Source organism: Prinia subflava, chromosome Z (assembly GCF_021018805.1).
Source record: "Prinia subflava isolate CZ2003 ecotype Zambia chromosome Z, Cam_Psub_1.2, whole genome shotgun sequence".
NCBI lineage: Eukaryota > Metazoa > Chordata > Aves > Passeriformes > Cisticolidae > Prinia > Prinia subflava.
The window spans coordinates 98,188,324-98,205,374 of record NC_086283.1 but is presented as its reverse complement, the minus strand read 5'-3'; the positions used below and the strand labels follow the sequence as shown (position 1 = coordinate 98,205,374).

The following is a 17,051-nucleotide window of genomic DNA, read 5'->3' as shown; positions in this document are numbered from 1 at the left end:
GATGACCTGTGTGCTGGGGAAGCTGGAGAGCACCAAAATCAAATGAAGGTGTTTGTGACAGGACAGCACTTGCCCTTGACTCTGGCTCTGAAATGTACTCTCATTTTACAGCTATGATGGTTTGTTCTGAGAATAGGAATTAGTAGGTGCACGTCTGTGGTAACATGTGTGGGACAAAGGAGGCTGGACACAAGCTGGAGTCACTGCCCAATAGGGGGGACAGCAGCCATTTCAAGGGCTTCTTGGTGTTATTTGCCAAGGACAGCTCTGTCACTCCAGGGACCAGACGAGCAGATATTCAGCATATTTATAATGATTATATGCATGTCCAAATGTATCAGGTTTGTGTGGCAGGGTTTTGGTCGTGGGAAGGCTACAGGAGTGAGTTCTCTGAGAAGCTGCCAGGAGCTTCCCTTGTGTCTGACAGAGCCCATGCCAGATGGCTCCAGGATGGACCTGCCACTTGGCCAACGCCAAGCCCATCAGTGATTAGAGTGACACCTCTGGGGTTATATATTTGAGATAGGAGAAAACAACCTGAGCACCTGCAGCTCAAGAGAGGAGTGAAAACAGGTGAGAAAAGAAGACACAGAGCTATTAGACAGCATCCAAAGGAGGGCAGCTAAGATGGTGAAGGGCCTGTAGGGGAAGCCTTATGAGGAGCGCCTGACGGACACTTGGTCTGTTCAGCCTGGAGATGAAGGGACTGAAGTGAGACCTCATTGTGGTTACAGCTTCCTCATGAGAGGAAGAGGAGGGGCAGGCACTGATCTCTTGTCTGTGGTGAATAGTGGCAGGACCCAAGGGAATGGCCTGGAGTTGTGTCAGAGGAGATTTAGTTTGGATATTAGAAACAAGTTCTTCACCCAGGGTTGGCTGGGCACTGGAAGAGGCTCCCCAGGATAATGGTCATAACATGAAACTGAGAGTTCAGGATGTGTTTGAACAATGCTCTCAGGCACATGACGTGATTCTTGGGGATAATGCTGTGCAGAGACAGGAATTGGACTCAATGGTTCTTGTGGGGCCCTTCCAACTCAGCACATTCTGTGATTCTGTGAGAAACAGCTCTGCAGACACTGAGGACAGTGAAGAAGGAGGTGGAGGAAGTGCCACAGGCAGCAGAGCAGATGTTCCCCTGCCACCCATGGTGAAGGCCTACAGGAGCTATGCCCCTGCAGCCCATGGTGGAACACGAGATCCTCTTGAAGCCTGTGGTGGATTTCACTCATATTGGAGCAAGTGGGTGCTCAAAGGAGGCCTGTGACCCCATAGGAAACCCATGTTGGAGCTTCTGTCATGACCTGTGGAGAGACTAGCCCATGCTGGAGCAAGTTTTCTGCCAGGACTTGTTATCTCAAGGACAGCTCAGCCTGGGGCAGTCTGCTCCTGAAAGACTGTGCTCCATGGGAGGAACCCAGCAGTTTGTGAAGAACAGCAACCCCTGGGAAGGGTTTCTATTGGAGAATGGAGTGTTTGCCTTAAGAGGGACCCCATGGAGCAGGGGAAAAGTGTGAGGAGTCCTTCCTGTGAGGACACAGCAGTAGAGACAGCATAGGATGAACTGACCACAACCCCCATTCCCTGTCACCCTGTGCTGCCTGGGTGGAGGAGGTAGAGAAAATCAGGAGTGAAGTTAAGCCTGGAAAGAAGGAATGGGTTATGGCCAAAGTGCTTCTAAAATTTGGGGTTATTTCTCATTATCCTACTCTGACTGGATTGGTGAGAAATTATATTAATTTTCCCAAACTCAAATCTGTTTTGCCCATAGCAATAATAGGTGAGTGATCTCTCCCTGCTTTTATGTTGACATAGAAGCCTTTTGTTGTGCTTTTTCTCCTCTGTCCAGCTGAGAAGGGGAGAGACAGAGCAGCTTTGGTGGTATCCAGGCATGGTCAACCCATCACACTAAAATAATGTAACTTTGCTGAAACAGATTACAAGTCGTGGGCTGAGAGGAGGCATCAACAGAACTTCTTTTGAATGAGTGGTCATCTTAAAACTCCATTTATGACAAGCTTTGAGAAAGTTCTCTTGGCTAGAGAAAAAGGGAAAATGTTTATGCTCTCCTAATTTTTTTTCTCCCAGTTAGAGTAATACTTATTGTACTTTTGCATTTCAAAGGAAAACTTTTTTTTTAGTGCAGTGTTATGTAGTGGAAATTGTTCTGCAATATATAGTATGCAAAACTGTCTCAGCACAGCTGGCCTGTAGCTGGACAGATAAATTGCAGGGGGATATGGACCACTGAATACCGTACCAATGTGATTTCACCGGAGGCTGTTTATTGTTTACAATACAATTTCAATTATAGGTTCTAAGTCTCCGGCCCACAGGCACACATCTCTGGATTGGCTGAGTCACCCATTCAAGAGGCAGGTACGTGTCCTTCAGGACACCCAATTAGTCAAATGTCCATCTTCACATCCCACCTCCTCTATCTAGGGTTTACATTCTTTGTGGACAGTTTCTCAGGCTCTCTGTTCTTATTTTAATCCTGTTGTTTTCCCAGTAACCTTGATGAATTCCTGAGGGCTCAAATAACAGAACTGCAGGTGGCTTGGTAAGATTACTCACCAACCGTTTGGCTGGTGCATCAAAATTGCCTCTTACACAGATGCATTGCTACAATAAATCTGGCCATAAATAAGAAACCAAATTTGGCTAGCATAGTTGGATATAGAAAATAAGTAAACAAGTCCCTGGGGGAGCCATGATAGGACAGATCTGAACTCAACCAGGGAATCCCAGCCAATCCCATTCAATCCCAAATGCAGACAGATCAATGGCCAGGGCACTGGGCAGGGCTGAGACCCCAACCAATCATTTGTGCAGGCACAGGAATTTGGAACCCCCTATAAAAGGGAGCACTGAACAGCAAACTGAGCTATTTGTTGCTGTCTTGGTTTGGAAAGACAGGTATCTGTCAGGGAAAACCGGAGTTTCCCTTGGAACGGAGAATGTAAAAACCCTTCCTTCCAAATTATTAAAATTTTGCAATTAGGAGCTTTCAAGCAAAAATATGGGAATAGGAATAACAGTCCTTTACTAGGAATGTTAAAAAGGCAAATCTGGTAATACGAAAAACACCACAAGCAAGCAAACAAACAAAAGTCCTAGAAAATCCTGATGGAGTCAGGAATATGACCTGACACCCTGCTGGCCAGGGTGTTGGAAGCAGTCCAAATAAATCCTCCTGGAGTGACAGATGTGGTTCTGTTGGAGTAGAGATGATCCTGCAGACAGGTTCAGTGCTGGTGAGATGAGTCCAGTCTTCCTCTGGGAATCCAGTGGAAAAGAGGAATGTCTGGGGTCCCAATGTCCACAGGTAAATGTCCACATTTTTACCTGGGTAGGAATGGCTGGCTCACCTTCCACTGGGTGTTCCATCTCCCAATGGATGATGGAATGTGTCAGTCACTGGTGAGCCTCAATGGCCCATGAACAGAAGATATCCCCGAGGGTGGGCAGTGGTGACAGAGATCACAAACACTGCCCCACCTGGTTTAACAGCTGGTCTATTGTCAGAAGGCATCCACCCTCCTCCCCTGGAGTTACAAGAGATAAAGAAAAAACAAACCATCCCCCAACTGCTTTCTACAGATGAAATAAAATGCACTTTTTTTTTTGGTTACATAACCCAAGACAGTCGCGTGATCCTCGGTGAGTCCTGTCCTACGTCTGTCTCCAACCTATAACTGTAATGTAATACAAAATAAGAGATCTTAAAGGAGTAAGATTACAAACTAAACCTGGCAGGAAATTCTAAAAAAAATTTACCTCCGCATCCTGTATTTTTTGCTTTCACTACAAATGAAGGAAAGAACCTGGAAATTAGTGCTTGTTTTCTACCTGCATTGTTGCTGACAATTTCATGGAAGAACTAATAACCTTTGGCCTTTTTTCATGAAAAACATTTGGCTGTGGCTAATTACTAGAAAATTTAAAGGAGATAAGGAGACTTGGACATGCACGATGTAATTTAATAAAAGTATTTACCTTCTTACTTGCTTGGGATATGGACATGCTATTAAATCCTCTCATAAAATCTTTTAGGAGAGGAAATAAAAGGCAGAAAAATAAATTCATGCAGAAATCCTCCAATAAATTACTGCCTTTGCAAGTCACCTCCAATATTGCTTAGAAACAGATTTGCATGTAAATTTGTTTTTAAAGTATTACTATTTCTATCATGCCACCTCTTATATCTTGAAGAATCTCCATGTAAGCCCCACAAATAAAATATATGTTTTCTACTGTTGTGAGGGTTACAGAGATCTTGACAAAAGATTCTTGGTTAAGACTAGTGCTTGTTCTGGTAATCATATTAATCTCACTCTGAGTTTGTGTCTTCTCTTCTCTTCTCTTCTCTTCTCTTCTCTTCTCTTCTCTTCTCTTCTCTTCTCTTCTCTTCTCTTCTCTTCTCTTCTCTTCTCTTCTCTTCTCTTCTCTTCTCTTCTCTTCTCTTCTCTTCTCTTCTCTTCTCTTCTCTTCTCTTCTCTTCTCTTCTCTTCTCTTCTCTTCTCTTCTCTTCTCTTCTCTTTCTCTTCTCTTCTCTTCTCTTCTCTTCTCTTCTCTTCTCTTCTCTTCTCTTCTCTTCTCTTCTCTTCTCTTCTCTTCTCTTCTCTTCTCTTCTCTTCTCTTCTCTTCTCTTCTCTTCTCTTCTCTTCTCTTCTCTTCTCTTCTCTTCTCTTCTCTTCTCTTCTCTTCTCTTCTCTTCTCTTCTCTTCTCTTCTCTTCTCTTCTCTTCTCTTCTCTTCTCTTCTCTTCTCTTCTCTTCTCTTCTCTTCTCTTCTCTTCTCTTCTCTCATGCTTATGTTGCAAATTTTTAGAAGTTCAACCTTAATAGTACAAGCATTCTCACCAGTAACATTAAGTGCATGCAGTGGAGACCTTACAGATTACAGTACACAATGTTTGGATGATCCTCTGAATATATGTGCCACAGATCACTCACATGCACACATTCCCATCTGCCACAAGAAGACTTCAGATCTCTTTCAACATTTTGGGTTGCCATGGTAATTTTTTCATGGTAACCTGAAAGACTATACACCATGACATTTGTGGTAGTGTATAGAAGAAGGTGATGCTCCCACAACTAAATACTTTTGTCAAACCTTTGCATTAAAGAGAGAATGTAGACATGGAGTCTCACATCTTACTCTGTATTTTCACATCTTCTGTCTCTGGTAACAAGTTAGCACAACTGATACTTTCCAAGAAGTGTCAGACTGGAAGAAACCCCAGTAAATTGTCTGGCACATCTCACTGTCAGATGTTTCTCTAGGTTGATTTTTCTTAAATGTCCAGTGAGGAAGATGCCTGCAGCTTGCCTAGGGAGACTTCCAGATTTAAGGATTTTCCCAGTAAAAGCCAGCAAAAGGAAAGGTACCAAGTCCTAATTGTGTTATAGTCATGAACAGCATAAGCTAAATGGCAAGCACACTGTGTAACATGCCCAGTACAAGCCTGCCAGTGTAGCTACAAGACATGCATCTGAACAGGCATTCAGCATAACTCGTGTGACTTGTACTCCAAACATTCATTCAAGTGACACAGGTGCTTGGAAACACGGAGTCATAGAATTGATTGGGTTGGAAAGGAGCTTTAGAGATCATCTAGCTCAACTGCCCTGCTTTGAGCAGGGACATCTTCCACTAGAGCAGATTGACGAGAGCTCTGTCTACCTTGACCTTGAGCATTTTGAAGATGGGTCATCCATAACTTCCCTGGGCACCACGTCCAGTGTCTCACTAAAAATAAATAAATAAATAAATAAATATATTTAAAATATATATATATATGAAATCATAGAGATATATTCATTAATAGACATTACAGCTAATGATCATGAGACTTCTCAGTAGAGAAAATCAAGAATTTAATGTGCCAAATACTGGGTCAGGCAAGAATTGTTGGCAGATAATGCTGGGTGCCTCTGATGTCTGTACTCCTGCTGAAAGGCACAGGTAGGGCTAGCAGGACCTGGCAGCCAAGGAGTTGTTCTTTATTGCTAATGAGTCAGGAGTCCCTAACCCATGTAGAAAAGGAACAACCCTGCTTTTGGCAAGATTTATGCAACAGACCAAAACAAGCATACAAAGCATGAGAAATCACAAGTACTGACCACTTCACAGTATTTCTTTCCTTTCATCCTCAGAAAATGGCAATGTTAGGGATATTGTTAAATTCTGTGTAAAGAAATAAAGGTTTATAGAAAGAAACATGCATCTGGAACTTCCTTTTACTGACAAGTTCTTGGGGAGCACATCAAGTTGCTATGTCAGGTCCAACTACTCCCCTTTCTTTTCTTTAACCTCACCCACCACCCTCCACAGCAAGAACAAATGCAGCCTTGGCATCCTTTACACAGATGTGTTAACTCCAGAAGGAGTGATGTTATTCCTAGTTTTTATTGTTGATATACTTCCATCCATGTGATTTATTAGCAAAAGTCTGTATGTTCCAGTGTGGTGGGTGGATCTTGGCTGCTGTCACATTCTCACCAAGCCACTCTACCACTCCTCCTTCTCATCTGTATGGGGAAAAGAGAATATAATGAAAGACTTGTGGGTTGAGATAAGGACAGGGAGGGATCACTCACCAATCACTGTCAAACGACAAACAGGCTCAGCTCAAGGTATTTAATTTTGTTTATTGCCAAGCAAGTCAGAGCTGAATAACCAGAAATAAGAACAAATCTTAAAAAACCCTTTCCCCTTCCCTTCCCTTCTTCCCAATTTCTCTACCCTCTCCTCCATAATCTCATAGGGGAATATGGAATGGGAGTTGCAGTCAGTTTACCATGCATTGTCTCTGCTGCTCTTTCCCCCTCCCACTCTTCCTCTCTGCTCCAACACGGACTCCCACACTTGGGAGAACAGCCCTCCACAAGTTTCTCCACTGTCAGTCCTTCCCATGAGCTGTGGTTCTTCACTAACAGCTTCAGCATGTTCTGTTCTAGGGTTCTCTACAGCCTGCTAGTTCATGTGTGCTCTGTCTGGGACCTCCATGGGCTGCCCATGGAGACAGCCTGCCTCACCATTGTCTTCATCACAGGCTGCAGGGGAATCTCAGCTCCAGCATGTGAAGCATCTCCTCCCTCTGCTTCTTCACTTTGGTGTCTGCAGAGCCTCTGGCATTTTCTCACTCCTCTCTCATAGATGCTGTTGCTCTTTCTTAAATACATTATCACAGAGGCACTGTGATAGCAGCTAAACACCACTGATGTTTGGCTCAGCTTTGGCCATTGGTGGATGCATCTTGGAGCCAACTGGAGCTGCCTCAGCTGGACATGAGGGAAGCTTTTGTCAGCTTCTCAAAGGAGGAACCTCCTGCTACCAAATCCTTGCCACTCAAACCCAATACAATCACTATCACACTACAAAGTTTGTCTCTCTCTTCTTACATTCCTGTGTAAGGCTAGAAACATCTCCCTTTCTGGTCAGCTTATTTCATGCATGAAAGGATTTCTGTGTCTCTTTGGAAGTTTCATTATCCAAGGCATGCAATAGAAATACATTACCTCAGATAACACTTCTTTTCAATTTCCAGATTTGTGTCTGAAATCTCCCTTTTGCCTCCAAGTACTGTAGGAGTTTTGCTTTCCCAGTCTGACCTTATTTTGCCTAGCCCCTATTCTCTCAAAGGCTCCATGTTCTGCCTTCTGGCATGAGAACATTTTTGAGTGGTTATTACAAGTTTACCAGAAGGCGAAATTTTTGGAGCATTTTTTAATTATTTAATGAACTTTTGTCTACATCTTCCATTTCTTGACAAAAGCTTCTTATTCCCTAAGTGCAGAATAGGCATTTATAGGTGAAGCTAAAGTTCTCTAAATGATCCAAATAGAAAGATTTCTCCTATCAAAAAACTCTGAGGGTGAGAATAAAATTTGGACAGCTCTTCCTTACCTTGAGGTGAGGAGTCACTTCATACATATGGAGGTCTTCTGACCTCACACAAGTGGAACTGCATTGTAAATCACCAACAGAGACTCTCTCTTGCACCATGTTGATGTTGCAGTCAGATGTGTGGCTGCCACACAGGCAAACACATTAATGTGCATACAGTGTGCAGGCCTTTAACCAGGTCAGCTCTTTTATTCATAGCAAGAAGGCATTAATAATGCAAAGACCTGTGACTGTTTTGGAAGATGCCACGTGGAATTGCCAATGTAGGAAAGGGGAGCTTCATCATAGGGCAATCCAAGAGAAGATGCTTCACAAAGCCTTTGAAACATCTTCACCATTCTGAGAGTGGTCTGGTTTTTACTCAAACATGCAGGTTCATTGTCTTTTCTTCACCCTCCACATCTTCCAGTCAGGACTGCCTGCAGTCAGCAGCCTGGCTTCTGCAGGGTGTGTGTGCCCTACTCCCCCACTCTCCCAGTACAAAGGTCTTATTATGCACCTAATTTGAAACCTGGCCTTGTGGCCCCTGTCCTCTTTCTGGCCCCATGACTTACTGCCCCTTCTGGCTGCAAGACTTGAGGCCCCTCACAGCTCTCCCAGTGTGAGATGAAATACAGCAGCAGTCCCATCTGCTCTGGTCAGGAGGAAGTCAACAAGTCATTCAGGAGCTGCAGTCCTGGGGAGTCAGAGAGGCCCTCAGCAGGGCACACAGGGGAAGAATGAGGGAAAAGACACAAAATTTAAAAAGCTGCAGTTAAAGTAAGCTGAAAAACTTGGATCTAATTTGCAATATATTATTTAAATGGTGAAGAGCAGAAAGCATTAATGTAAATCAGGTCACTGTATCTCAATATGTAGTCACAAATTTGGATTAGCTCAGAGGGTTAGAGCAGGCTGTTAATAACACCAAAGTTCAATCCTGTATGGGTCATTCATTTAGGACCTGGACCAGGATTTATCCTGACATTTAAGACCCAACTTGGAGTCTTGTGTGACTCTGTGACAGGAGCAAGTTGGTCTGAAACAATTCTTCATGTGGATTTAAATAATCTGTAGTAACTACCTATGAAAATACTTTTACCCAGGTTTGAATAAGGAAACTGTACAGGGGTTAACTTTCCATAAAAAAACTCCAAAACCCAAACTACTGTTACCCAAACTTCTGGCAGAAATACCCACACTTTCCTTGCACTTAGTTGATTATTTTGTAAATACCAAAGCAGTTCTCCCTTCAGATCTTTTCTCAATGCTTATTTTTGTTTGTGGTAGCTGCAAACACCTGATGGAAGATAGGTAGAGACAGACAACTCATAGGCTGGGCCCCTTCTTGTCAGAGTGGTCACTGTTGTGTCCCTGTTGCCTCATGCTTCTTCTGTCAGCCCCATAAACCCCCACATTTCCTTCCCTATCATGGCAGTGCCAATTCTTCAAACAGAAATCATCTTCTGGCTGTAGATAAGACTCACTTGAGACAGGATTAACATTTTATGGGAGAGAAGAAAAATGAAGGATGGCCTTTGCCCTAAAACACCACACACAGATTACCACAGACAAATGGTAACCCTGAAGGCAGGATTTACCCTGTAGCTTCAACAGAACCAGAAGAACTGTGGGTTGTTGAGCATGTGACAGGAATGTGGCTTACATTGTGTTTTTAAAGATAAAAATGTCTCACTACCTCATCCTTTCACTCATCTAAAATGGTGATTTTTAACATGGATAAGTTTGTGTGTGGGTTTGTGAAAATTTTTTAAAGAATGTTGAATAATAACTAAATAAAATTTTACCATACGGAAGTAGGCATTGCGATGTAGAAATCTGCAATGTGGGAAAGAATGAAAATGAATGCTCTGACTGAGCATACTTTTAATATCAAAGAGCTGGAAAATACCAAACTCTTTGTTTTACCCTCAGGTTATCTATGTATATTTATTACTACAAAACACAAATTTGCTTACTTCTTAGCACTTCACCTACTTTGTCAGGAAAAAAAAAACACAACAGTTTTTAACTCCCCAAATTCACACCAAAAATTGATTTTAAAATCCTCTTGCAGCTCTCCCTGTGCACCAGGTTTCTGCACTTTGATTCCCCCTGCAGAGTGGGTGCAGAGGGTGTCTCTGTTCATCCTGATGCACAGGACAGGGGTGGCACTGGCTCTCATTGCTGTGTGGCTCTGCCTACACTCTCACTCTCCAGCTGGAATGTCCACGTGAGAAGAGACAGCTTCTGCTGTGTGCTTCTGAAGGGAATGAATACAAATTTCAAGTCTTAATTCTTGCAGTCACTACCAACCAGCATTCTGTGTCCTTCTTCCTCATGTGAGGAAGAGGGATGCTTCAGCCCCAGGTGTCCTTTGGAGTTTCCTGAGAAGCTTCACAGACAGGTAGGAGTTGTGGGCTCAGCCATCTAGTCTTGAAGGTGACACTTGAACTTCAGTCTCAAATGTACTTTCATGTTCCATTCTCTTCAAATTATGCACATCCTTCAGTATTTCCAAACATATGTCTGAAATTTTCATCCTGCAAAATTAAGAGGATGAGGAAATGTAAATGTAGAATAAAATGAAACTGTTGGATAAGTGACTCTGATCATGTCTTACCTTAAAATGCTACAATACCTGTAGCCTTAATTCAGGTCTTTATTTTAAAAGGATAAAGAGAGAGATAAACTTAAGAGAGTTTGAGTAGAATCTTCTCACCTGGGAAAGGCAGATCTCAACACCTGCCAAAGAAAATATTTCAGGTTTCTGAGAGGAGTAATCTGTAATAAATATTTTTCTTTGAAGCAATTGTGATCAGGAGCCCTCAACCTCAATTTGTCTACAGGCAAAGGAATAAAAAGTTTTCCTTAAAACAAGGATAATCTTTAGTGATACCTGTTCTGTGGTCAACCTTTATTAAAACACAGAACAAAAAACCAAACCAAAATAAAACAAAAAACCCAAAATACCCATCTTCTTTCTCCATCACTAGAAGCAAGTATAGATTTACTACCTGTGTTTAGCATTTTCCTTGTTGAGAGTCAATACTGTTAAGAAATTGAGCATTTGTGTATGTTCCTGCAAGACCAAGTGCTGTATTTGTTTTCATTTTTGATGTTATACTCTTTATATAAATGACAGAATGACAGCTACATTATCCAGGTAGAAAAGTAACAATTTCTTGTTTTGCTTTGTTTGTACATACAGCTCTTGCTTTGCTTATTAAATTGTCTTTACTTACATCTGTAAGTTTTTTACTTATACCCTTCTGATTCTCCTGCATCAGGAGTGGAGGAGGAGGGTGGCATGTGAGTGAGCAACTGTGCCATACTCATCTGTAGATAAATCATAAACCATGATAGAGACACTGGGAAGAGCATTTGAGGATTATTTAAAATTTAATTAGGTTTGGTTAGGGGACAAAGCAGGAGCTCAAGATGTTTTGGGGAGGAACAAGTGTGAGAAATGGAAAGATAAGAGGATAAAATGGGAAGTGACATTTAAACATGTTCATTGCTGCTCTGCCTGCTTCTCTGGCCATGCCATGTGCCTTGTCAGCACACTCAGGTCTTCCCACTAAAATCCATTCCTAAGCAATTTCCTGGGTGGAGGACTGCCTATTCTGCATGCACATGTGGGCATGTGAATTGTAGGACATGAAAAAAAGGACGAGAGGCTCCAAATATTTCAGAAGGCAAAGAGCATAGAAAAAGCTTTATTGTCTAATTCTTACTACTTTTTATAAGGTGTTCTGATACAGACTTAACATGATTGGTGAATAGGAATGACACCTCTCTAAGCCCATTGGTTAAACTAGAGAAACAGCCAGAGAGAACTAGAAAGGCAAAACACCACCTGGAGAAAGATTGTTTTGAGAAAGGACAGTTGTTTGCCAAGATTGTTTTGAGAAGAATCTTTCTTGAGAAATTCTCCCTTGGGAAGAAAGTTAGCAGGTGCTATCAGGCTGAAATCTCTCAGACCCAGAAATATCAGGCCCACAGCCATGGGTGTCTGAGTGCCAGCTGCACCCATGGCCTTGCACTGTTCCTTTTGGCTCATCAGGATGGAGCAGGGACCACGAGCCCCAGGAGTCCATCCATCCACAGTGCCAGGGACTGGGAGTCCAGGCCAGAAAGCAAGGGTTGGGGTCAGCTGAAAGGCCTGTTTCCATCTGTGTGTGTGTGTGTGCCTGTGTGGGAGAGCTGGAGACAAGAGGATGCAGGTGACATTTACCTGGGGAGCCAGAGTGTGCTTGTGTCCATGAGTAAAGGTGCAGGCACTGGGAGCAGGAGTGCAGAGTTTTTAAAGATAAAAATATCTCATCTGAGGATCCAGGACCATTTAGGGAAGGTTTCAATTATTGGAGCAAGCCATACTTTGTTTAAACACATTTCCCATCAGCTGACCTTCATCCTGATGAGCCAAAGAAGATTCCAACAGTACCAGGCTGCTGGTGCAGTTTGTGTGGGTGGTACATTTTTGTGCCTGACTCCATCAGTGTGGCCAGCCATGTGCCTAATACACATATATATGTGTATATAAGTGTGTGCATAGTGTGTGAGTATCTGAGTGTGTAGTCCTGGCAGTGTGGAGCTGCAAGGGGTTCTCCCTCTGTTGGACTACCTCATACTCCCTCTCCATTGAAAGGTTTTGATGTCATATGAACACAATTGCATTGCAAAGAGTTTTAATTTTGTTTCTGATAATAGAATCTCACCCCAGGCTCAAAATTGGTAAGAGATATTTTGGCTTCTTGTTTGAAACTAAAAGAACAAGAACTCCAAATACAGAATATTCGATGGGGGAAAATGATTCCTCATCACTTGCATTTCTGAGAGTCTCTGGCAATCCCAGAAAGGGTAAACAAATTACTAGAAATTTTGCATTCGTATATACTTGTTAGGCTGTATTTGAAATAGAAAAAGAATTGCCACACATCAAACAGAGCAAACATGGTACAAGTTACCAAGTCCTGGTATCTACATAGACAATAATTTCAAAAGGCCCAGGATGACCTGAGGAGAATACCCTCATTTTACCTCAATCAGTTATGCTGCAATTGAAAAGTTGTTGTCCTAGTTCCACTGCAATTAAAACTCTGCTCATTAGTCCCAGTGAAAATACCTTCTCTTACAACACCCCTTGTGTACTATAATAAATGAGGAGCAGACTGCTCTGGTATTGTATTCCTGTTTAATGATACACAGTGGGATGCCCAGTATCCTCCTGGTGCTGCTGGAGTTGGAGGATTAAACCACTGAGAACACAAGCAGCAGTTTAGGACAAGCGTCTCCTGTCCTAGCCTGCTGAAATTGTGGGCCAGAATTTAAATAGGCAAAATCAGCCATCCAGACTGGTATCAGAGTGGACCAGAACAAAAAATCCCAGCCTGCTTTTTGCCTTTCCCTGCTCAACCCCCCCCCTTCAGGGAATATCCATAGACATCTAAAAACCTTTTGTAAAAGTTGTCAAAAAAAAAAAAAGTTGAACTTCTGCTTGTAGACTTTACGTTTTTCTCAGGACATTTTAGTTTTATGAGGTACTACACAGAATTTACAATGAATACAGATATAAAACACAATAGTTAACTATTTGAGTTTACCATTTAATTTGGCATCTAGAGCTCATCTTAAAGTCGTGGTGGACTGTTTAAAGAGGCTTATTTAAGAAGATAATCACAAATTTCTTCATTAAAATATATTACAAATCAGATCTCTACAACCTGATAAGTGATAAATTCTGTGATAAGTTTAATTTGACTTGGAAAGTTCAATGTAGACCAAAATTAATCCTCCTATTCCAAGAGTGAAAGGTTAATGCAAAATACTGCATTAATTAATTAATTAATTAATGCAAAATACTCCCCTTGCTTAACTCCATGACCAAATATGATCTTTTTTAAGCAGGCCCATATCATTTATGGACCTATTATCATTATCCTCTTCATTATCCTATCATTATCCACTTCGTTTATGATTCACATTTATTTATGATTGAATGTACTGTTTTCAACACAAATTGAGATCTAAACCTAGGCTTTCAAAGACATATGAATAAATCTGACATGATACTTGCATATAGCTTTTGTTGATTTCAGTATTTTGCTGATCATTCCATCTCCACAGCTGTGCTTCCAAGAAATTCCCAGAGTTTCAGGGTACAGCAATGCCTGTAATATTGTGTTATAGACGTGTATATATGTGTGTGTATATATATGTACATATGTATATATAACAAATATATACATATATAACATATATTCATACATATATAAGATATGTAATGTTATATGAAAGCAGGGGAAATTCCTGAGGCACAGCTCGCTGCTCCCTCTCTTCTTAACAAGAGCAAACCTATCCAAGTTTGTTCACTTTTATCTTGGAGCTCACACTGTGCCCACTAATCAGAGACTGAGTTCTGCATCTCCCAGCTGACTCCTGCAAAGACCTTCACTAAAGCAGTTTGGCTGGCAGAGGGGAAGAAGCATGACATGTAAATCTGATCAGTTTGGCAACTGAAAATGTTAATGTCTTGAAAAGGCAGCAATGGTCCATTACAGTAATCAGCACAAAACCAAAATAAAACCACAGTGAAGTGTGAAAGCCCTCTAGGTGTGTATAGATCACTTTACACTGTATATGGGGAATCGTGCAGGGAGGGAGAGAGAAAGTAAAAGTGACACTGAAAGGAGGAAATTACATTTTCATGTTCCTTCTGCTCATTGCTCCTTCCTATCCCCAGCAGAGGCTCTGGGCACAGGTCTGCTCAACTCATATTTCTCACTTGTCAGCCTCGTGGCTTCAGAGCCTGCAGATCAGCTGCCACACAGATGTGAAATACAAATTTATGTTTCGTGTCAGGGAAATGAAGAAAATCTGTGTAATTGTAGTTGTGGAACACGACCATGGGACAGTTATAAAGAGGAGTTCTAATAAACAACTGAGGAAAGCATGGAAGGAAGTTTTTGAATAAATCTTTTGCTTGCAATTACCTATTACAAGTCTCAAGCTGTTCTGTAATAAGTGTCTTTTAATTATAACCTTAGAAGCTTGCTCTGTATTAAAGAATTTTTAACTGTAGTTTTAGATTGTAAAAAGGCTTTTAGACAAAAGAAGGAAGTAAGAAGGGGCCCAAGCCTTGAACAGAAGGTGGGAAAACATCCTAGACATGAAAACAAGATTTCAGCTCACTGATTTATGGCTTCTGAAGAGGGAAACTAGACATCACTATTGGAGATTGATGGACCTGGAAAATAGAAACTGGACCCCACATCTGGACACTGGACCCCACCACCTGGAAAACATATCCTGGAAATACATCCTAGAATACTGAAATATCGAAATAGATCACAATAGCCTATAGAATTGTACAGGACAAAATATGAATTTATGACGGTTAAGTATTGAATTGTGACGTTAAAACTAGAAATGGAAACTGGTGAGAAAGCTTATGAATATGTATGAATATAGCAAATAAAACACCAGCAAGTCCAGCAATGGGTGTGCAGTCGGAAGGGAAAACCCCTACCACTGTACCCCGCGCTGTCTTTGCTCACACTTTACCATATTAATTAATTAATTATTAAATTGAATTGCAGCTTCATATATTGGCTGTGTCAAGCGTCTCATTTCAAACACAGAGAGCACTGTTCCCCATGTACACCACCAGCTTCCCCACTGTCCCTGGGTGTGTGTTTCATGGTGCTTTCCTCCAGGACTGCCTTTCACTACCCAAGAGACAAGCTGGGCTCTTTGCCATTTGACAGCGAGGGGATAATTTTTTGCAGTGGTCTGAAAAGCAGTCACCTTCCACCTCACCCACTGTCTCAAGGCAGGAGGGAGAGGTCTTATCCATGCCCTGCTCAGTTTCCTTAGATAAACTTGCTAAATGCCTGCAGGAAGGAAGTAGCTGCAACCTTCATTCTGCCTTTCTAACAGCTTCTTCTGTTTCAGAGCCAGCCAGGCACACATACCTTGTAACAGAAGCCAGAAACCTAAGCAGAATTGCTAATCACACTCTTCTGCTTGCTTTTCTTCCAGGAATTTCTGCTGTACTGCACTGTGCTCCATCACTCACACCGAAAGACCCCTAGGTGAAAAGAGACAGCCTGAGTGGTTGCTAATGGAAAACAGTGGAAGAAGTTACCAATAAAAGGCAACACATTGCAGTGCTTGTTATCTCCCTGAATATCTTGATGTATATTGATGGATCCCATCAGTTGAAGTGCCCCCACTTCAGGTTTCTCAAGCCTGACATGGACACACTCTCATGAGGATGCTTAAGCAGGAGAATGACAAATACATCACTGGAAGACACGCAGAATAGACATTGTTGGAGAGACAATTTTGTCATCTGAGTGCAGGGCAGAAGTCACACCAGGCACTTTCTGCTGCTTAACAAATTCTCTGCTCTGCAGACAGTCAGCCACTGCAATTACTCTCCTGCTTTTAGTGAAAAACATTTATTTACTTCGTAACTATACATCCAGCCACCTAAGAAAGCACAATTGTTTCTAGACAATCCTTGAGTTGGGCATAGCAATTATATATGTTTCCTTTAAGATGTTTTTGCTTCACCTACAGCAAAACAGAGCTCTTATTCTGTCTGAAGTCCATGTTCACTCCACTGTGCATTTGTATATGGTGAAATGTAAGATTATATTTCATCACCAGTGGAACATGAAGGGTGTTGGGTTTTTAGGCAGTCTATTCTTAATTCTGTAAGCCAGGGTTTATTAGCTGAAGCAAACATAGCATACATGACTAACAGTAGAGTAAGAATTAGTTAAAATCAGATTGACCCTGGGTTTAGTTTTAACCAGGTTTAACAAAGACAGATAGTTTAGACCGGAAATGGGGAGAGGAAAAAAAAGGGTGACACTCATTGGAGTGTTAAACCAAACTGCTGCTCCTGTCCCTGAATAAAAACAAAAGAAAGTTTTGTTGCAAGTCCCTTGTTTGTCTTCAGTAATGTAACATTTTGTGGAAGAGATGCAAGGGAATGGAATGCACATAAAAGTCTTCTGTGAAAGGTCAGGCTGGAGGAAAAATAGAAAGAAAGATGCAGTATCAAAGAACAGACATGAAAGCTAGGTATGAGTATCAGCTGAGATTCCAAACTTGTTGATACACACAATAATTATCTTTTCCAAT

The 17,051-nt window shown here is 41.7% G+C and overlaps 1 long non-coding RNA gene across 1 annotated transcript; it reads right to left on the bottom strand.

Annotated features, from left to right (window-relative positions):
- Positions 1 to 9,769: 9,769 nt before the first annotated feature.
- Positions 9,770 to 16,846, bottom strand: LOC134564427 (uncharacterized). The gene is made up of 2 exons (XR_010083555.1): positions 15,872 to 16,846; positions 9,770 to 10,438 (listed from the first exon to the last, which is right to left on the bottom strand). It is a non-coding gene; the product is annotated as an uncharacterized LOC134564427 (long non-coding RNA).
- Positions 16,847 to 17,051: the final 205 nt, after the last annotated feature.